Below are 22,070 nucleotides of genomic sequence, written 5' to 3'. Positions count from 1 at the left end.
CATTATTGTACCGCTGATCTGCAGCTGTACGTGGGTTGCAGAGAGGTGTCATCAGCCATGGCATTTTGGGATATCCAGAGTCCCCTACATAGAAACATCATGTAAATAAGTGGGTCAGGAGATGCCCTTAGAGCAAAAGATACTGAAAAACACAGGACAAACAGAGTTTACCCACCAAAAATTCATGCCCGCTCGTTGCGCAGCTGCAGCATCATTTGTGGCACCCTGCTACGCCTCATGATGAATGCATTGTGTGCCGATCCTGTAAAACGAGCACAAACCTGGGAAATCAGCATGTTAGCAAGACACACCACAAGGGCATTTATTGAATGATAATGTTCACGGTTGCGGTTAGCCTTCTCCTGTGCCTGTGGTGGCACCAAAGCCACATATGTCCTATCAATGGACCCAATGACATGTGGCATCCCTCCCAGGGCATAGAAATCACCCTTGAAATCTCTCAACTCTTCAGGAGTAGGAAATTTGATGAATTTATCAATGTGCTCCAACATGGCTGTCACAACATCATGCAGGACAAGGCTGAACATCGTCTGTGACATTCCACCAACATCAGCTATGGTTAATTGAAATGTACCGGTAGCAAAAAATGGCTGCCATCACCGCTGGGGGTCAGCGCAGTAGGATACCTGTGTTGCGGTTGGAGATGTGGTGCCAGCTTGTTCGTCAACTCCTGAATCAACTGTCGAGTGAATCTGTAACGTCGGATGCAGGCCTGTTCCCTCATGGTAGCCAAGCCTGGGAATGGCCTTGGTAGAGGCGGTGCCCTGCAGGACATATTTGGGAATAATGGAGATTAACAGTCAGCCAGCATCAATGGCAAGGTACATAGCACATGCAAAACTGCTACTAGACATCAGTTCACTATGGAGTCTGGCGTGTGCAATACATCCAGGACACATATGCCAGCTTGCTGGCACTCCTACGAAAAGCCAGATGTACCTGTTGATTGACAAATAAACATGACATGCCCTGAAATGAGCTGCTGGGCCGGTCTGAGTGAACAGTCCAAGATATCACTGGAGTGACACACGTCACAATACCTGCAGTGGAAGATTGTCATCCCATCCAGAGAGATGACTGCAAGGCACACGCACAGGTCACATGGAATGTCAAATGTACATATCAAACACATTGCGATTAAGATATACACGTGACAACAAAACAACGCAGTCATTCTCACGATGCAGACATGTATGCCTGGGGAAATATGATGTCTGATGCCATGGGGCAAAGTTTGCGCACAATAAGAATCTCTTCATTCATTTCACAGACCCAACAGCCGTGGGAATGCGCATGTGGCATGGTGTGCATAGATGTGAAACCATTCCCATCTCAACACAGACCCATGTTAGATGCACCAACAGCAGATGCAGTTTACGGAACACAAACAGCAAGCTCAATTTAACACATGACACACACCTGACATAGTCACATAGGGTCATGCTGAGCGTGACATGTCAGTTGACAAAGTGCCCCAGTCCCTGGCATAAGGAGACAGGTGCCGGTAGTGATGACTGAGCCATCCCAGTGTTGCTGTGCATAACAAATTCTGCCTAATGATACACATTGGACAAGTGTCAAGGTGATGTGTGCCACATAGTGCGTCATCAAACATGACATGTGTCCACAGGTCATCACACATCGATTATGCAACAAGATAAGATGCCCTGTGCTATATCACAGGTTGCCACACCTAGGGACTGCACATGAAAGTATGCAATGACAAGTACTTAATAGACATCCTTGTGCGAACCGTACCCCTACATCCCTACTGTGCTTGCGCCTCGTATCACTATTGTAATGGTGCCATACGTAAGTGTGTGAACCGCATTGTACCCCTGCATTCAGATCAGCGTGTGAAATGCACAGTGTGAACCGCACTGTACCCCTGCATTCACATCAGCATGGAAAACGCACCATGTGAACCGCACGTACCCCTGCATTCACATCAGCGTGTGAAATGCATTGTGTTAAACAAACCGTACCCCTACATTCACATCAGCGTGTGAAACGCAACATGTGAAACACACCGTACCCCTGCATTCACATCAACATGTGAAACACACCGTACCCCTGCATTCAAACCAGCGTGTGAAACGCAACGTGTGAAACACACCGTACCCCTGCATTCACATCAGCGTGAGAAACTCACCGTACCCCTGCATTCACATCAGCATGTGAAATGCACTGGGTGAACCGCACCGTACCCCTGCATTTGCATCAGCGTGTGAAACACACCGTATCCCTACATTCACATCAGGGTGTGAAACACACCGTGTGAAAAACACTGTACCCCTGCATTCACATCAGCGTGTGAAACACACCGTAACCCTGCATTCACATCAGCGTGTGAAGTGCACCGTGTGAAGCGCACCGTACCCCTGCATTCACATCAGCATGTGAAACGCACCGTGTGAAATGCGCCATACCCCTGCATTCACATCAGCGTCTGATACGAACCATGTGAAATACACCGAGCCCCTGCATTCGCATCAGCCTGTGAAATGCACCTTACCCCTGCATCCACATCAGCGTGTGAAACACACCGTGTGAAATGCACCATACCCCTGCATTCACATCAACGTGTTAAACACACCGTACCCCTGCATTCACATCAGCGTGTGAAATGTAATGTGTGAAACACACCGTACCCCTGCATTCACATCAGTGTATGAAACGCACCGTACCCCTGCATTCACATCAGCTTGTGAAATGCACCGGGTGAACCGCACCGTACTCCTGCATTCGCATCAGCGTGTGAAACCCACCGTACCCCTACATTCACAACAGCGTGTGAAATGCACCGTGTGAAAAACACCGTACCCCTGCATTCACATCAGCGTGTAAAACGCACCGTGTGAAATGCACCGTACCCTTACTTTCCGGGCGTGTGTGCGCATCGTATCACTATTGTAATGGTCCCATACGCGAGTGTGGATCTCAAAATTAATAAGGGGACTAGTAGTAGGCCCTGAATGCATCCCGGGTGTCATGGATATTGATTTTTTTAATCAATCAATCAATCAATCACAGCATTTATATAGCGCACTACTCACCCGGAGGGTCTCAAGGCGCTAGGGGAGGGGGGGGTCCGCTACTGCTCGAACAGCCAGGTCTTGAGCTGCTTCCTGAAGGCGAGGTGGTCCTGGGTCAGGCGGAGGTGGGTTGGGAGGGAGTTCCAAGTCTTGGCGGCCAGGTAGGAGAAGGACCTTCCTCCTGTGGTGGCTCTTCGGATCCGGGGGACGGCGGCGAGGGCGTGGCCAGTCGATCGAAGTTGGCGTGTGGGAGCGTAGAAGTTGAGGCGGCTGTTGAGGTATCCTGGGCCTTGGTTGTGTAGGGCCTTGTGTGCGTGGGTGAGGAGACGGAAGGTGATTCTCTTGTTGACCGGGAGCCAGTGCAGATCTCTCAGGTGTCCGGAGATGTGGCTGCGACGGGGGATGTCCAGGATGAGTCGTGCTGAGGCGTTCTGGATTCGCTGGAGTCTCTTTTGGAGTTTGGCGGTGGTTCCGGCGTAGAGGGAGTTGCCGTAGTCCAGACGGCTGGTGACGAGGGCCTGGATGACCGTCTTCCTGGTCTCGGTGGGGATCCACCGGAAGATCTTACGTAGCTTGCGCAGGATGTTGAACCATGACGAGGAGACAGCGTTGACTTGTCTGGTCATGGAGAGGGAGGAGTCCAGGATGAAGCCCAGGTTGCGTGAGTGGTCTGTTGGTTTGGGTGCGCTACCCAGGGCGGGGGGTACCCAGGAGTCATCCCAGGTGGAGGGTGAAGAACCCAGGATGAGGACTTCCGTCTTGTCCGAGTTCAGTTTCAGGCGGCTGTTCATCATCCACTTGGCTACGTCTGTCAGCCCTTCGTGTAGGTTGGCTCTGGCGGTGCCGGGGTCGTTGGTGAGGGAGAGGATCAGCTGGGTGTCGTCGGCGTAGGAGATGATGTTGAGGTTGTGTTGGCGTACGATGGCTGCGAGGGGGCTCATGTAGACGTTGAAGAGGGTTGGGCTGAGCGAGGAGCCTTGAGGAACGCCGCAGATGACTTCGGTGGCTTCTGATCTGAACGGGGGAGGCGGACTCTCTGTGTCCTTCCGGCGAGGAACGAGATGATCCATTCCAGTGCCTTCTCCTGGATTCCGATGTTGCTGAGGCGCTGCACTAGGGTACGGTGGCAAACAGTGTCAAAGGCCGCGGAGAGGTCTAGGAGGATGAGGGCCGCTGTTTCTCTGTTGTCGGGCAGGGCTCGGATGTCAGCGGTAGCTGCGATGAGGGCGGTCTCGGTGCTGTGGTTGGCCTGGAAGCCAGACTGCGAGAGGTCGAGGGATCCGTTCGTCTCGAGGAAGGCGGCCAGCTGCTTGTTGACGGTCTTCTCGATTACTTTTGCAGGAAACGGGAGCAGCGAGATGGGGCGGTAGTTCTTGAGGTCGGAGGGGTCGGCTGATGGCTTCTTTAGTAGGGCTCTGAGTTCGGCGTGCTTCCAGCTCTCCGGGAAGGTAGCGGTGTCGAAGGAGGTGTTGATGATGTCCCGCAGGTGGGGTGCGATGATAGCGTCGGCCTTGTTGAAGACGTGGTGAGGGCAGGGGTCGGTCGGAGATCCGGAGTGGATGGAGTTCATCGTGCGGATGGTGTCTTTGGTGCTGATCGGGGTCCAGGCGCGGAGGGTGGTGGTGGGGGGCGGTGGTTCAGTCGTGGCGTGCGTCGGTTGAGAGCTGAAGCTGTTGTGTATGTCCACGATCTTGTTCTGGAAGTAGGAGGCAAGGGAGTTGCAGAGGTCTTGCGAAGGGGTGATGTCGTTGTTTCCGGCGTTGGGGTTGCAGAGCTCTTTAACGATGTTGAAGAGTTCCTTGCTGTTGTGGGCATTGTTGTCCAGTTGTTCCTTGAATGCAATTTTCTTGGTGGCGTGGATCAGTTGGTGGTGTTTTCGGGTGGCGAGCTTGAGGGCAGTCATGTTGTTCGGTGTTGGATCTCTGTGCCAGGCTTTCTCGAGGGCTCGGCAGTTCTTCTTGGAGCTCGTGAGTTCTTCGGTGAACCATGGGGCTTTCTTGCTGCCGGGTCTGCTAGGCGGGGTCTTCAGAGGGGCGAGATCGTCTGCGCAGTTGCTGATCCACTTCGCGAGGTTGGTGGCCGCCCGGCTTGGGTTTGTTGCGCTGGTGGGAGGGTTCATGGTCAGGAAAGTCGCAACTGGTCGGCTGTGATCTTGTTCCAGCTTCTGCGTGCAAAGTGTTGCTGGTGGTGGTGGATCGTGGTCCTTCTGAAGCTGAAGTAAACGCAGCTGTGGTCCGTCCAGTGGAGTCCGGTGGCGTGGCTGAAGGCGATGTCCTTGCTGGATGAGAACACGGGGTCAAGAGTGTGTCCGGCGTAGTGGGTGGGGGTGGTCACCAGCTGCTTGAGACCGAGGTTGGCGAGGTTGTCCAGCAGGGTGGTGGTTTTGCGGTCGTTGTTGTTCTCCAGGTGGAAGTTGAGGTCCCCGAGGAGGATGTTGTCAGCGGAGGGGAGGGCGTGCGGGCTGATGAAATCGGCGATGTCTTCATTGAATTGTGTGCGTGGTCCCGGGAGTCTGTAGATGAGGGTGCCTCTGAGGGTGGTCTTGGGGTTGATGTGGATCGGGAAGTGCAGGTGTTCGACGGGTGCGAGGGTGTCGTCGGTGTTGGTCGTGATGCGGATGGAGTTCCTGTGGATGATGGCGATGACTCCTCCTGTTTGGTTGACGCGGTCCCTCCGGATGATCTTGTAGCCGTCCGGGATGGCAATGGCGATGTCGGGCGCTGAGGAGGCGTTCATCCAGGTTTCCATGAGGAAGGCGACGTCTGAGGCTGTGGTGTCGAGCAGGTTCCAGAGCTCGACGGTGTGTCTGTGGACGGAGCCGGTGTTGAGCAGGATGCACTTGAGGTGGTTGCTGCTGGAGTTCGGCTTGGTCGGTGCTGGTGTTGTGCAGGTACGAATGCAGGTGAACTTGCAGGAATGGCAGCAGAAGGGTCCGTGGGTGCATCTCGGGGTGGCTCGATAGCAGCCCGGGATTCTACTGGCGTTGAGTGCATAGAATTCGGTGGCGTATTAGGTCCGGCGGGTGGGCTGGTGTCTGCTAGGGCCAGGGGTCCTGGCACTAGGCGCGGTCCAGGCGCGGACGGGCGCAGACGGGCTTACCTTTGGCGCACCTTTGGCGCTCAATCGGTGCTCCCGCTGCGCACGTCCGCTGCGCGGTCGCTCTGGGGGTGTCATAAGAAGGGAGCCGGGAGGGGAGGGTCCGCTGGGAGGCTGGAGCGTGTTAGTCTATCGGCTGGCGGGGGCGGGGCCGCAGGCAGGCAGCGGGGAGAAAAATTGAGTGCTGGCTTGGCGGGTGGCCCTGCGGCGGCTGGGGTGCTGGAGGAGGGAGAAGATGGCGTTCGGCGATCAGGCAGGCACAGGCAGCAGGTGAGGCACAGGAGCAGGAGGGACGAGGAGCGTGGGGGCGACCAGGCCGATGAAGGCGCAGTGAAGTAGTGTAGCTCACTGGTTAGAGGCGGCAGACCCGAGAGCAGAGGACGGCCCGGGACCAGGGTTCGATTCCCGGCGCGGCAGGTTTCTGGGCAAGGGTCAGCGGACTCGATAATTCTCTCGCCTCGGTGCCCACTCTGATCAGCGATCACACTCGGCAACTCTGGGCATTAGCTTGCCTCATCTTCACTAACGGCCCCACCAGACCGCCGGGGATGCCTGGTCTCACCCTGGAGATACCCATTAAGGGACCATCTCTCAGGGAAGCCAGGAAGGGTTTCGCAGCGGTCGAAGCGCCTTGGGACCCTACGGGTAAGTAGTGCGCTATATAAATGCCAATACATTTACATTTACATTTAGTCGCTCTTAATAGCAATGTGTCCAACAGGTTATCTGCAAAAGTCAGTTGGCCCAAAAAATACAATGTTGCAAAATGATTGTTGAGCTGAAGCTCAAATTTTGAACGAAGCAAATGCTGTCAGAGCCGTATGTTTAAAGGGATTGGAGAAAATGTACGATGGGAACAAATCTGACCTATCACTCTGTACTCCTCGAACTGAATGCCCCTCAGCAGCACTGATTTAAGGCAGCATGAACCCATGAGAGGGCACTTGCCTGCACAACATTGGCGTGGACCATACTCCTGCTGTCTCCGCATCCTCTGGCTACAATGGCACATACTGTGGAAAGGGCCCCAGCCTTCACAGAGGAGGAGAACCAGGCGCTGCTGGACAGCCTCCTACCACAGTACAGCAAGCTGTATGGGAGACCAGAGGAGCAGGTGAGTGCTGACTCCACTACCTTAGACTGTGCACCTGTTGTGTGAGTTTCACAACAGGCATTGTGTCCAGGTGGGACAGACATGCAATGTGGTTTGGAGTGAGTCCCAGGGGGTGTACATGGTGATGTTTGTCATGCAGGGCATGATGTAGTTCATGTGTCACTCCTAACTTGCATTGTGCGTACTGTGACATTCACTGCATAGTGAATGACACATTCAGCCGTGCCAGACCTTGTTGTATTATTTCCAAATGTACTGAGCTGGAACAGTGGTCCCCCCAGAGTGACAGATGACTTTTGTCACAAATGTTCATGAGTTGAGTAGGCCTGTGGTTAGATTGTCCAAATGATGTGTACAACCTCATGGATATTGGTGTGTTTGAATGTGCCTTGTCATGTAGGTGAGTGTGTATGTGATGTTGTGCACCACTCCTGCATTGCGTATGCAGCAGCTCTCCCCATCTGATGTGACAAGTAAGCAGTGCTGTGTGCCTGACTTGCAAAGCTAGCACAACACCAGTGACACCCCACAGGCAAGTGGCACATGTGCAAAGTGAGGGTTGTATCCGCTGTTGTCAGTGACAGGCGAGTGATCTGTGCCAGGGTGTGTCTGTGTGGTCTGATGAGGGTTCTTCAGTGGAGTTGGGATATGTGACTGCTTGGCACGTGCTGTCACATACCCTGCAATTGCATGTGCTGCCTATTGTGTGCCATCATCAGTGAGTGTGTTGCACCCCTTAGGCCATCTGTTGGCCTTCAATGCCATGTAATGCATTGGGGCTTGCACACAGGCCAAATTCACATGGACAATGATGCAAGTCCTGTCAGCATCCTATGCCCTGTTCACATTATCAAAGATGTGCAAGTGTGTGTTTGTGGGACATAGAGCAGGTGTAGTGATGTTGTCTCACTGTGTCTTCCTGACAGGTAACACCATCCGAGAAGAGGGAAATCTGGCGGGACATCATCAAGGCCGTCAGGTCTGCGGGGGGCCCTCGCCGGTGCCTACAAAACATGCAGAAGAGGTGGCAGGACATACAGTGCTTGACCCGGCGTATTCCCCGAGACCAGCTGAAGTTGTCACCTCCACGCCGGCATGGTAGACTCCATCGCCTGACCCCCCACATGCTCCGTGTCCTGGCAGTTCAAGCTGACTTTTGTAACTCTTTTAGAATGGCGCCAGCAAGCTGCCAGAGCCATTCTAAAATAGTTTAAAAAAGTCAGCTTCAACAGGAAGCTCTAATAGATAAAGTAAAGCAGGTGCTGCTCAAATTCAATTACACAATCATCAATCACCCCCAAACTTGGGGTGATTAATGATTGTGTAACTTAATTTGACCTTCAACTGGAGCACCTGCTTTACTTTATCTATTATAGCTATTTCTAGCTATTTTAGAATGGCGCTGGCAGCTTGCCGGCGCCATTCTAAGCGGGGCTGAGGGCAGAAGGGCATAAAAGTGGGACAGAGGGCAGAAGGGGACAAAAAATGAGTGGGGCAGAGGGCAGAAGGGCACAGAAACAAGTGGTATAGAAGGCAGATGGGCATAAAAAACAAGAGGGTGGCAGTGATTAGGCAGGCAAAAAAAAAACTGCGAAATTGCAAAGTGCCTCGCGAACACCCGCGAACAGGCAAAGCACCTCGCGAACACCCGCAAACACGCAAAAACAAAAAATCTGCACATTTGCGAGAATTCACGAATTTTGCGGATTGCCAATTTGCAAATCCGCAAATTCGCGAATTGCCAATTCACAAAATTCGCCCATGCTTACTCTAGAGTCGCGGAAACAATAGACAGCTATTTCACTCAGTCAGATGTGCATGCTTTTTTTCACCAGAGTTGCTTAGAAATAGAGACACCGGCGTTTTCAATAAAAGGATATATTGAACAGTCTTATTTCTTAAGCATAAGAAATGCACGGCTACAATTGAAATGCTAGTTAAGAAGTACAATTCATATAATACGAATAGTATTATAAAATAGTACTGCAAAAGCATGATATGTTTTCTAAGCCATAAACATAGAATACATAAAATGCATAAAATACATACAGTGATAAAAGAGTGCCTAAAAGTACTCAACTGGTGCTTCTAAAATACGCCTACCCCAGTGTACCTAACCTAAGCCTAGTACAACGGAAGAAGTAAGTGAGGAGTAGTTTAAATTTAGTTTTTCTCTGCCAAGAATCTGTCCGAGAATTCTCTAAGGGTCTAATCAGCTCCGTACCTTGGTTTTAGAATGATATAGGTCTTGTATCTCTTTCTCAGGACTCGATCTCCCAGCAACCCCGCAAGGGCAGCCTGGAAACACCGTAGCTGGATTTCCCGGTAGGAGAAAAGACAGCGTCTTTGCAGTGCGTCAGCTGGAGGGTCGGCTTCCTTTGGCACTTGCAGCATCAGGGCGTCGGGCAAGTGGTTCGTTGATCTGCTACTAAACCACCGTGTGTTTGACTGGGCAAATGTAAGTATATTTATACCCCTGAAGGTGCAGAGTCTGACGTAAGATTGGACATAATATCGTCACTAGTGCCTTCGTTTCTTGAAAACTCCAGGAGTTCTTGGATAAATTAGTATTCAAGCAGGGGGAAGTCCCTGACTTCTGAAGGCTGGTTTTTCCAAGAAATCATTGTGGATTCTCGGAGTTTAGTGGAAGTCGCCATGCCATATTTGGGCTGCACAGGCTAAGACTAAATAAGGCAATGATTCTTATGCCTATATAAGGATTGGGTGAATTATACCTATATATGGGTATGAATAGGGAAAATTACTCTAGGGTCCTAGATTCCCGCATGACAATGTGTCCACTGGACAGGGATACAACATTTGGCTTATGCCTACTCACACTGGGCAGTGGCTGTGTGCCTATTCACAACAATCTTTTGATGGTTTTTGTCACAAATATGTATTGCCAGCCCCACGAGGTGAGCTTGGATCACTTTTGGGATTGTTGCTGCACAGTTTTTGTTACCCCGATTCAGAGGTCTCACTTCTTGAGCTGTATCAATCACATTGACTGAGTATGGGGGTGATGTGCGGTAGAGGTCTACATGGGCCTGCCTGATTTAGCCTTGCCAGGTTTGACGTGTGGGTGAGAATTGGCTGAACAATGATTCACGATCAACTGCCCCTGTGATGGTGGCCTGTGTTTTCAGTTGGGGCTTGACAGCCTATGTCATTTTGTTCCAGACATGATTCAGGCTCATACATTTTGGCCACATGTATTTTGTTCAGATGCAACGCTGTTTTGTCTTAGTGTGCACACTTCTGTGTTGACATTTTGCCTGGGGATAACGGTGTGTCCACAATTCAGCAATGATTTTGTTTATCATAATTGCTGGCTCAATAGCTTAAGCATTGTCCAGAGTTGGGACATGTGTGCCACTCCACATGGCAGCCAGTAGGTTTTATGTGCAACCAACGGTGTCATCAGGGAATAGATGCCCATGTGAGGACTGAAATATTTCAAGTTGTGTCACATAAATGATTGTACCTTGGCACTCACAACACTTGTTAAAAGTTGTTCATGTTTAGAATGTGTTAATATGAAGAATTGTGTAAATGACACTTATGTGCCTGCATGATAGATGTCTCGCAAAGTAGAGCACACAAAACAACATTTCCACTTACTTGAGAGAAGCTGGCACCTTTTCAAAGAAGAAAGTGTTAGCGTTTAATTGTGTGCCTTAATCTCCATATACATGTCCAGACAGTGGTCTTGAGGTCTTGAAACTCCTCTGTTGTCAATTATACAAACTAATGAGTGTCAAGACATCAAGACCTCTGTCGGACGATGTATATGGACAAACTGCAACACCATTTGTTACTAACAGTGTTTTATATTAAAGCGTGCCAGCTTTTTCAATAAATGTGTAAATGTTTTTTAGTGTGCATTTCCTTGTGAAACATCTTTCATGCAGGCACATACGTGTTCTCTTCACAAGATAGCAAATTACCACATTCAATACATGTTGATTGTGTAAAGTATGGTGAGTCCCGAGGTACCAACATTTATTTACATTTATTTTTTTCCCAATGTAGATACTTGGCTCTGAGTGTGGTGTCACCTTGGGGAGTTAGGTGGCACCACTACTGTTTATTTATTTGTGAACTTGAGGTGGCATCACTTCATTGTATTGATCTGCTCTGCTATAACCAAACAAACACTAGCTTATCTGTGTATTTCCCATTCAAGTTGTGGCCTGATGTGTTCTTTTGATCATTGTGTCCAAGTTGCATTGTATCTATACCAACTGGGCAGTTCAAGGCTCAAATATGTGCAGAGTTATCTAGCTGTTACACATGATGCATGGCATGATTTGCACTGTGACCTACTGATTTTGTGCTCATGCGTCAGATGTGTACAGGTGACTGATGGATTTCTGTTTCTTCTCCTTGCCCACAGCATCATCACCCGAAACAGGAGGAGACAGCTGTACGGACCAAGAGGAGGGACCCAGCCACAGTGCCACCAGCGTGGAGGAGTCTGATGGAGCCAGTGGCACAGAGGGTGAGGGGAGTCAGTCTGCGGACCTGTTTGAAGGCGACACATTTTACCACGCCGATGGATGTGATTCTGACTCCCATGAGGAGGGGGAATTTGCAGCAACACCAGGCAGCAGCACCGAGTCTGAACCCACCCCCTTTAGCACCATCGCCACCCTCCCAGTTGCTCCTGTCCCTTCTGTCCGTGCAGCCCCCCATGTCTCCTTCAGCCCCGGCATCGCAGCCCCTGCCACTGTCACCCCTGCTGCCCTTAGTGCGGAGTCTGTGGACACACTCCACCAGTTATAGGTTGGTCAGACATCGATGCTGAGTGTCCTCCGTGCCCACACTCAAATCCTGACACAGTTGTTGTCTTTCATGGAGGGCATGTCAGCAATGATGTCTGACCAACGTCGGATTATGCAGTCCATGGACTCATCACTGACGGCAGCAGTTTACCTCCTGCAGCGGTATTTCCCCTCCTCCTTTGGACCCATCCACGCTCCCCTCTCCCATACCTGTCCTTCGCACATGCAGGAAGATACCATCATGCACCCCAATAGACACAGGCAGCACACCCCCACATATGGCGAAGCGCACACCTCCTGGCATGCACACTCAGGGGGCTGCAGGCACACCCAGAGGGACTGGGGTTAGACTGCAGACATGCAGCCAGAGTCACAGTCCGCAACCCTCACAGCCCTCTCCTCCACTCCAATAGTGTCCTCGGGTGCAGGGGTTGGGCTGGCCGAACTGGCTGCAGTGTGCAGTGCAGAGTATGAGTCCACCTTCGGTGCTCTACATACCACTGAGGAGGATACGTCCACCCCCTTCACCCACCACAACTACCCTTCCCACTCCTGTCCCTGCGGTGCCTGGTCCTGCCCCGATGATGCCCCCCAAGGGTCAACATCCCATTAGCTACTCCATGTGCAGGCAAGTTAAGGGTAGACAGCCTACCCTATGTCACCCTACAAGGACATTTGTGTGGACTGGCCATTGGCCTCATTTTAGCACAGACTAATGTTTGCACATCTTATTTATTCCTGCTGAATAAAGCCTTTTATTTTATGTTCAACACTATAGCATTTCAGGTACTTGATGTTTGTGATGAGGGGCCTGGAGTTGGTGTCATGGTAATGTTTTGGGGTTCTGAAAGATGTTTTCTGTTGATAGTCATGAGGTGGACCATGGTATCCGTGTGCCATCAGAATGTCTCTGCAATTAATCATTGGTTGTGTGTGATCAGTTTGGCTTGAGGCATTTTCCCAAGGAGTGTTCCTTCCTCTGTGGCTCCTGACATCTTAACTGCAGACAGTTGCACAATTGTTGTGCTGACATGTGTGCACATTTCCTTTTTTGGGACGGTTCCCTTCAACAATGGCCATGCCTGCTCACAGATGTCTACTGCTCATTCGTCTGTGCCATGCTTGCAAATCACTCTACTTGTGTTTTGAGGATGTACAAATGCCTTCATGGACACATTCACTGTTTTCACCACTATGCATGTGTGTAATCACAGCCTACCCCTATGATGGGGTTAGTTATGCAGGGTATTTGGGCACATGCCTCACAATTTTGTGCATTGTATCTAAGGGGTTTCAACCCTATTCCTTCATGACAGACTACATCTTGGTGATCTGACCACTACCTGGACATTCGTATCAGTCCTGGGATGTGTGTGACAGTGTGTGTTCCCTTTTGCTCTCTTTGTGTAGTAGGCTGTTACATCACTATACACTATTGTGTCATTATGGTAGGGTGTGTATTTTGCCTGCAGCCTCCATGGGTGGGTATGCATGTGTAATTTGACATCACACCCACATGTGGTGTGTCACAGTGTGTGAAAGTAATCCATCCTCCAGGGAATGGGACACTGCTATAAGTGATGCGTTTCTATGGGACTATCCTGATAGTCACAAATTAGGTATGTGCACATACCCCCAAGTAGTTGTGGTATGCTGATGATGATGTACCCCCCTATATCTGAGCACTTCTCGTAGTCATATCTACCCACCCCTCATATGTCTGGCCTCTGCTGGGAGTCCTCTGCACCCACCCCCATACTGTTGGCCACTGCTGGAAGGCCTCTGCACCCACCTCTCATATGTCTGGCCTCAGCTGGGAGTCCTGTGCACCCACCCCCATACTGTTGACCACTGTTGGGAGTCCTCTGCAGCCACCGCTCATATGTCTGACCTATGCTGGGAGTTCTCTGCACCTGCCCCCATACTATTAGCCTCTTCTGGGAGACCTCTGCACCCACCCCTCATATGTCTGGCCACTGCTGGGAGTCCTCTGCACCCACTCCTCATATGTTTGGGCTCTGCTGGGAGTTCTCTTCCCCCATCCCCATACTGTTGGCGCCTGCTGGAAGTCCTCTGCTCCCACCCCCATACTGTTGGCCACTGCTGGGAGTCCTCTGCACCCACCCCTCATGTGTCTGGGCACTGCTGGGAGTCCTCTACATCCTCCCCTCATATGTCTGGGCACTGCTGAGAGTCATATCACCCACCCTCATACTGTTGGCCACTGCTGAGAGTCATATCTACCCACCCCAATAATGTTGGCCACATGTGGTTGATGGCGTGTGTGTGCCTCGTATAACTATTGTAAGGGTGCCATACTTGAGCGCGTGAAACACACTGTACCCCAACATTCCGTGAGTGTGCGCACATCGTATGACTATTGCAATGGTGCCATAAGCAACCGCGTGAAAACCACTGTACCCCAACACTCATGGCGTGTGTGTGCGGCTCGTATCACTATTTCAATGGTGCTATACGCAAGCGTGTAAGAAGCAATGTACTAGTGCACTTAATTTGTTGAGGTATGTTGTTCTCACCGTATGCGTCGTCGTTGGTTTCTTTGCACCAGGTCGTAGGCGTACAGGACTGGGATGACACGGGCGATGGGGTTCATAGCGTGTATGTCGCGTACTGAGGATGCGGTTCAGTTTGGACTCTGCTTTTACGGACGTTTTGAGCTCCCGTTGATAAAGGATCGTACGGAGTGTCGCAGACGAATCGTACTTGCTGGGGGAGAAACTGCTGCTTGATTACGAACGGACATCACGTAATGCGAGTTCCAGATACAATTTGCACGTATTTTTTTGTCGTACGTGCTTGGTACGATTCGTACAGAGATGTGCTTTGAGTTCGGATCGTACTTCATCGTACGTACGGGGACGTTGAAGGTGTAAGATTTGTACGGGAAATATGCTCCGTACAGCTATTCGTAGGGGATTTTACCGAATCGGAATCGGCCCCTAAATTATATATTTTTTATATTAACATTTTTATTATGTTTTGGGTCTTTTATTTTGTAACCGTGTTAGGTTGTTTTGTGTCATTTGGGTTGAAGAGAATCTCGTGGTTGAGAGACACTTCACGTCGCTAAAGGTAAGGTTTGTGTTATATGTTTTAAGTGGGTTTTATATTAATTTTGATATTAGTTTGATACTGTTTAGTGTAGTTATAAGTTAGTTGTTCAAATTTGGCATTGTTATATGTTGTAATTACGTGTGGTGTTTTATGTATTGATATGGTTGTCTAGGCCAGGTTCTAGAAATAGTATTTCGGTGTTTTTTAATTAACAGTTAATATTATTGTTAGTAAGTGTTTATGTGTTGTTTTATGTTGGTGGGAATGTATGTTATTTTGTTTTGCGTGATTTTACTTTCAGGAATTCTTCGTATCGGAAGGAGTCGTATTTTTTTAAAAAAGTGGGTGTTAATTTTGTTAATTAATATATTTTTAACACTTATTTATATTATTCAGTTTTCCTGGAACGTTTTTTTACTCTTTTATATATGTTCGTTTTTTTATGGATTTTGGAAGGACTTTCATTACGTGGATTATTCTTTTTGGGTACAGTTGTATTTTTTCATTTTTTTGGGGGCAACATTATTTTTCATCCATGGATTATGTTGGTAGAACATGGATTTTGCAGTCTTTGGAGTACATTTGGTAAGTTATTTATTTTTATTGATTCTGGAGGGGTACTGTTTTTATTGTTATTGTTAATTGTTATTTTATTACAAATAATATTCATGTATGTATATACATTTATAAATTATTAAAAATATATTGCACACAATAATTTTTTGCGGGATAAAATATATTACTTTTATTTGCATTTCATTGTTGGATGTATTTTATTAGGAATTTGTTTGTGATCGTTATTTTAAGGAGAGTTGTGGATATTAGGTTTAGGTATTCCATGCCTTTTATACTAGGGTACAATTTTACCAGTTGTACGAAATATTTATGCATTTGTTTTGTTTGTTTGGATGTTTTGGGAGTTATTAAGTTCTCGATTGTTTAATTCTGAACTCTTGGTAGCTTTGTTCATTTTGTAGGCATTGCATACATTTTTCAAAACTTGGTTTTGTTCTGCCTGTTGATTGAAGGAAGGCATTATAACATCCTTCGACTGCATTGTTTGTTTTGGTTCTCCATTTAAGGGCTGATTCAGATGCGGGTTAAAAATGCTTCCCGCCTGAATTGGGTTGGAAATGTATCCAATCCACTCGGATCGGGACAGTCCGACCGATGGAGTACAATCAATGCATCCGTATGCTTTCCGATATGATTTGGTTGGACTCCCATTGACTTCAATGGTGCATATGTTCCTAACCGCATCATAATTGGGCCTTGGGTTGTTCCCGATCCGATTTGGAAGGTGCAAATGCCATTAGGAAGCCTTCCTAACCGCATCAGAATCAGGCCCTAGGTGGGAAAGCTTTCCAACCCGCATCAGAATCAGGCCCTAAATGTACTTCTGTATACATTCCACGAGGGTATTGAAAATGTAGGATTTCTTCTGTGCCCAGATCTGTGGAGTTTCCCGACCCAGGTGTCTTCAAAATAGTCCAATAGTGGACTTAGTTTAGCTTCATTTTGTTTATAAAAGTTACTGTCATTTAAGATGTAGTAGTGTTCTACAACTTCTATTTCTGGGACATAAGCAAGTGCAGTTATTTTTTTATTTGATAAGCAAAAGATGCATTCGTGGCATATTCTATGCTTAGTTTTGTTTTCTGCAAATTTCTCTATCGGCACTGGTTGAAATGATAATAACAGCCCTGGATGCAGGTATGGGGATGTATTTTTAAGATTGTACTAAGCATTGATTGTTCGAAATCTAGTATTATTTTTTCAGGGGAATAGTCATTTGTTTTCTGTTTTATTGTGCTTAATAATTCCATGTATGTGGAATTATTTATATTTGGAATTAGTGCGTAAAGTAATGGTATGTTGCAATTTTGATATAGGTCGTGTATTGTATATTATTGGAAAAAAGGTTTGGGACAAACATTAAAAGTCCCATTCATCATCCAATGTTGGCTTTCCTGTAGTTTTATTAGGTTATTAGAAGTGTCAAATATTATTAGTCTTGTGTCATTGCTTTCGTTATCATGAATGACAAATTAGTGTTTGTTTAAAGTTATACTTTGTTTAGGACTTAGAATGACTTTCTAATTGTTCTGGAAATTGGAGTGGTAGTAGTAGTGTTTTTTTTTTGGTTTGTGAGAAAGTTCTTTTTAGTGAAGCTACATTTGGTATTTGTTTGGTGGCTGTCTTTGGGATTTTGGGAAACTGTTCTTTTAAAATTACACTTGTTGGCTTTTGGGAACCTGTGCTAGCTTCTTTTCATAAAAAGAGATCAGATAGTAGTCTGTTGATAGACTAAAGAAATTCACATTTGGTCTATGGTTGTAAAATGAATTGTGAACTTGAATAAGTTGTTTCTATTAATTTTTTTCTGACTATCAACAATGGTCTATTTAAAATCTCTGATTTACACCAACCAAAACTCTGGCCTTTTGTAAAATATATGTGTATATATATCAAAGTGAACTAGCGTGTATATACAATTAGTTGTTTGCATGTCTAAAAATGTTTTGTGTTGTGAATAATTGTCTTTTGATGTGATTTCAAAAAAACGAAAAAGTGTTCTTTTCATACATGAAATTGAAAATTTGATAACAATAAAAAGTAAAAGGGTAAAAGTTGAATACCCGGATAAACCTAGAAGTTTCTCTTGGTTTCTTCCTCAAAAGAAGAGGATCAAAAGTAAGTGTGTGGTTGGCACATTGTTTTTTACAAAATATAACCCATGGTCCAGCCGACCGCACGTCCCAGGACCTAACTCCCCACTTCTTCAAACGATTGGGCCTACAGCATTCTTTGTGTCATGCCCTAAAGTAGTCCTTTTAAACTTGTTCAAAGCCTGCAATTGCTGCCATTAAGGCAGTTATAAGCTATTATTTTAACCTGACAACATAAACCTTTTGCAAAGCCAAAATTTCCTTTTTAATACGTATGCCTCACCCCCAAGGTAGACCCTAAACAGCCGAAAGGATAAGATGCAATTTATTTAAAAAGCAAGACATGTGCTCTTAAGTTTTACATGTCCTAGTAGTAAACAAACTCTTACATTTGATGTTTCATTACTGCAAAGCCAATATCTCCCAGATGATAACATTGGATTACCTTATTACATTTGTATATGCTAACGTTTGATTGGAAACATATATAGCAGTCAAGTTTGGACTCAAATACTTGTAATACTCTTTAATAGTAAAGCTGGATTATTAGTCACAGTTCTGAAAATGCCACTTTTAGAAAGTTGGAAATGTTCTTTTCCTAACAATTTGGTGCCTGCTGTCAATGTCCTGGGTCACATGACGGTAAACAGCTTAGCTGTAGGTCTTTGTGTATTCTTCCCAGGCAGTGAGTAAAAAAGGGACTAATTGTTGGCAGCATGGGTCATTCTTTACAAAACCAGAATGGGGTAGCCTAGGAAATTCTGCACTTTAAATGCTGTCACCAGGTATAAATAGTGGGCCCTCTGAACATCTTTATTACACTCCTGGACCTGTGAAAGTCTTCAGAAGGATTGCCTTGAACCTCAGATTACTGTCCAGCTGCTACTGAGGACCGCTGTGCTTCTTGTAGAACATGTTACCCATCTCCTTGAACCCAGGGCTATCGAAGTGACTTCAGGGACTAGATGGCTATCCTCCTGTGTGAACCACAGGGACTTAACACGCCTGCACCTGACCTCTGCTGAAGTGTGTCCTAGCTTTGCAAATGGTAACCAGCAGGTCCTGGACCCTGGGAAGGGATGTAAGAGGTGCTGACCCTGCCTAACCTTAAAGCTTGGGACTTCAGAAAAATGTAACCAAAAAGTGACAGACCTGCCAGCTGACCAACCAAAGGTGTATCATCGGTCGGCCGAATTTTGTGGTATCTTCAGATATGTTCTTCGGCGCTACAGCATATCCTGTTTGGCAAGACCTTCAAGCAACTGCATCCGGCTTCATTGAGCTCTCTCCTGCCACAGCTTGCAGCTTCGTCCCGCTGGAGGGTTTTGACTTCGAAAAACCTCCAGCGGACGTAGGTAAAAATCTTCACTGGGTTCGATAACAGGCTCCCCATTGAAAATGACAATCTCCTCTATCAGAAATCCAGATTTTCCCACTATGAGCTTTTTGTTTCAATTGTCGATGGCTTCACAGAGACTTCGTACAGCATCCCCCGGTGACACTACTGCTGCTCTGATACAGCATACTGCCTTGCCCCGCTGGATTCCACTTTGTCCTTGACTTTTCTTCAAGAAGTTATTTAAATCCAAAGGTAAGCTGAGACCAAGCCCAAACCACTCCTTGTATCCAACCTGAGTTCCATCATGGTCTGCCTTAACATTTGACTTTCCAAGTCTTGTTCAACCATATTGTAGTAATGTGACTATTTCCCTATCAATACGCCTGACATACAGAGTGTTCATTTGAGTAGCACCATGGTGATATAACCTGGTGTTTTCAGATTATTGTTGAGTTAGTTCAGTTGTACCTGGCACTGTCTGCTTGATGTATCGGACCTTCTGTACTTGGAACAAACTTACTTCTTCCTCTACTCTGCAATTTCCTTTTATTCATGCTTCTTGATTTGACACATATACGCGCAGGTGGTGCTTAGATCTATTAAGCGCTATTTTCACTAAAAACCTTAACAATTCATAACTCCTGTCCTACTGATAGGATGTTGTTTATTTTGGTGTTATTTTATTTAAAAACATTCACTCTATTATTCCACATTAGTTTGGATTTTTTTTGTGTTGTGTTTTCACTTTATTACTCTTTGTGAGCTGAGTAAATGCTTTTACAATTGTCTCTAAGTTAATCCTGACTGCTTTTGCCCAGCTACCGGAGGGTTAAGCACAGGTTAATTTAGTGACTTGTGTAGTTCACCCTGACAGGGACCGTGGTTGTTTCCTGAGCGGGGCAAAATCCCTCAGCACCAATAACCCAATTCTTACAGAACTTTACCACTATTCTAAGTGGAAGCTTAATCACTGCAGAATCTGTCCCTAGCTGTTGACTGGCAGTTCTCTCCCTGCACAATTTGACTGCATAAATTACTGTTTCAATTACATCAGAGACTCTTAATTCCTACAGACCTTGAGCACAGCCTCCAGTGTCTCATCTCAATTGAAAGGGCAGTAGTCAAATCTCTAAAAACGGACAGCCCATAAGGCTCGGTGGATCAAGTGATGGTCTACCACAGTCCTTATAAGCTGTGCCCTTCACCAAAGCAGGATCAGCGCAGAACACATGGGCAAAATACTTATAAAATTGGTAATAAGTAAAACCTGACTTCAGCTCCAGAGGTTACCTTTCTAATATTGGGTTTTCGAGTCACGTTAACAACACAATGGTGTATCCACTCACTCTTACACTCTTACTGTACAGAGTTATCTTGAGAAATGTGGTTCATGACATGACACACATTTGAGCTATAGTGGGAATAGGACTGGTTAAAACTACGGGTCTGGTCCTGACAACATTGTCACGATCCCTAATGTCACCTCTTCCATGGTTAGAAGACAAAACCCAACAATCATTCTACTCAAAAAGCCTACCACCACAACCAACACACAGACTGTGGTCTGTGCATGAATCCATGCAGCAATCTGAGAATCTCAAAAGTCATCCCCAAAAGACTAATCCTGGTCAAAATGGATTCCTTCCTCAATTCAAGGACCAAGAACCTGGTTCTCGCACCCTGTGTGACCACCCTAGGCCAGGTGAGGGGCACACCTATCACAGTGACCCTGGCATGAGAGCAGCTGTGATTCCATCTAAGGGATCGCTGAGAGCTAGGGTGTCGTTGAAATGTACTCAACCTATGGTGTAGTTTGAAAGGTATTCTTCAACAGATCTCAAGAGACCTTCGGTGTCTGAGGACAGGTGGAAAAGAAGTTTGGGCAAAAAGGTTAAAATTGAGACTTTGGAGGAAGCAAACCACAAATTCCCACTCATGTCAAAGTGCCGCAAAATCTAAAAAATACTCCAGTCAAAGGCAATGGAACCATGACTCCAATGATACCTGCAACATGACAAGCAAACCATATCAGCCTCAGGAGCGTCTTCCACTGGTTAATCAGACCCTTGATGCCATGCAGGCAGTCTCAAAAAATCTTTACCCCATCTCTTCTACCTTCCTGAAGTGAGAACAGCGGGCATCAGCTCAGGCTGTGGAGTGGAGAAGGATACTGGATTTCTTTGATAACAAGAATGCCACTTGGACCAAAATACATGTCGTCACTTTTTGTTTCACCAAAGCCACGTATTTCTTCCATGGGGCTAGAAGACATTATCAAACAAATAAAACTTCCACTAAAGCATCTGAACCCAAGCTTGACAGCCACTATGAACCCACAAGAACCAACAATATCTTCCTTAACCTCTGGCACCAGTGGGTCATCAGATAGCTGAGGGTGCTAGAGAAGAGGGTCTGGGAGCCGAACCTGGAGCATGTTCATCGCCCTCGAGCCACAGAGATCACCGTCAAGATGGCTGCAGGGGCTTAGAACTTTGTGCTAATACACTAAATCTAGAGAGGAAAGAAAAATATCCACCAGGTGCAGCTTGAAGTATTTGAGAAAGTTGCATTCATTGAAAGAGTTTGTGAAAATCCGAAGCCAGCACAGGGAACCAATCTCTTTACTTCCAGCTGCCACAAACCACCAACCTGCAGACAAGAGAAATGAAAGATCCTGTGTCACGGTGCAAGATGTACAAATGGCGCACACCTCAGCGTGAAGTCAGATAGGATCCGGGGTGTTATATGAGCAGTCTACAAGCATGCACCATTTCTTCTAGAACATTCTCCTTCTAAAAAGGAGCATTATAGAAGCATAATAACGTGCCCATAGTTCACCTAGTAGATGATACAGGTAAGAAATCTTGTCTTGGCCTTCAGTATGTGTGCTGTGTTTTGCTGCTATGTCACAACAAGGGACTAATTGAACTGCAT

At 47.0% G+C, this 22,070-nt stretch overlaps 1 protein-coding gene across 1 annotated transcript in view; it reads left to right on the top strand.

The window, feature by feature from the left end:
- The window catches only part of LOC147725827 (uncharacterized), a 174,628-nt gene that overhangs the window by 74,673 nt on the left and 77,885 nt on the right, over positions 1 to 22,070 (top strand). The gene's annotated exons all lie outside the window — the stretch shown is intronic.

This window comes from Lissotriton vulgaris, chromosome 3_1 (assembly GCF_964263255.1).
Source record: "Lissotriton vulgaris chromosome 3_1, aLisVul1.2, whole genome shotgun sequence".
Lineage (NCBI taxonomy): Eukaryota > Metazoa > Chordata > Amphibia > Caudata > Salamandridae > Lissotriton > Lissotriton vulgaris.
Note: the sequence above shows the minus strand (reverse complement) of the source record. Positions and strands in the feature narration are given on the sequence as shown.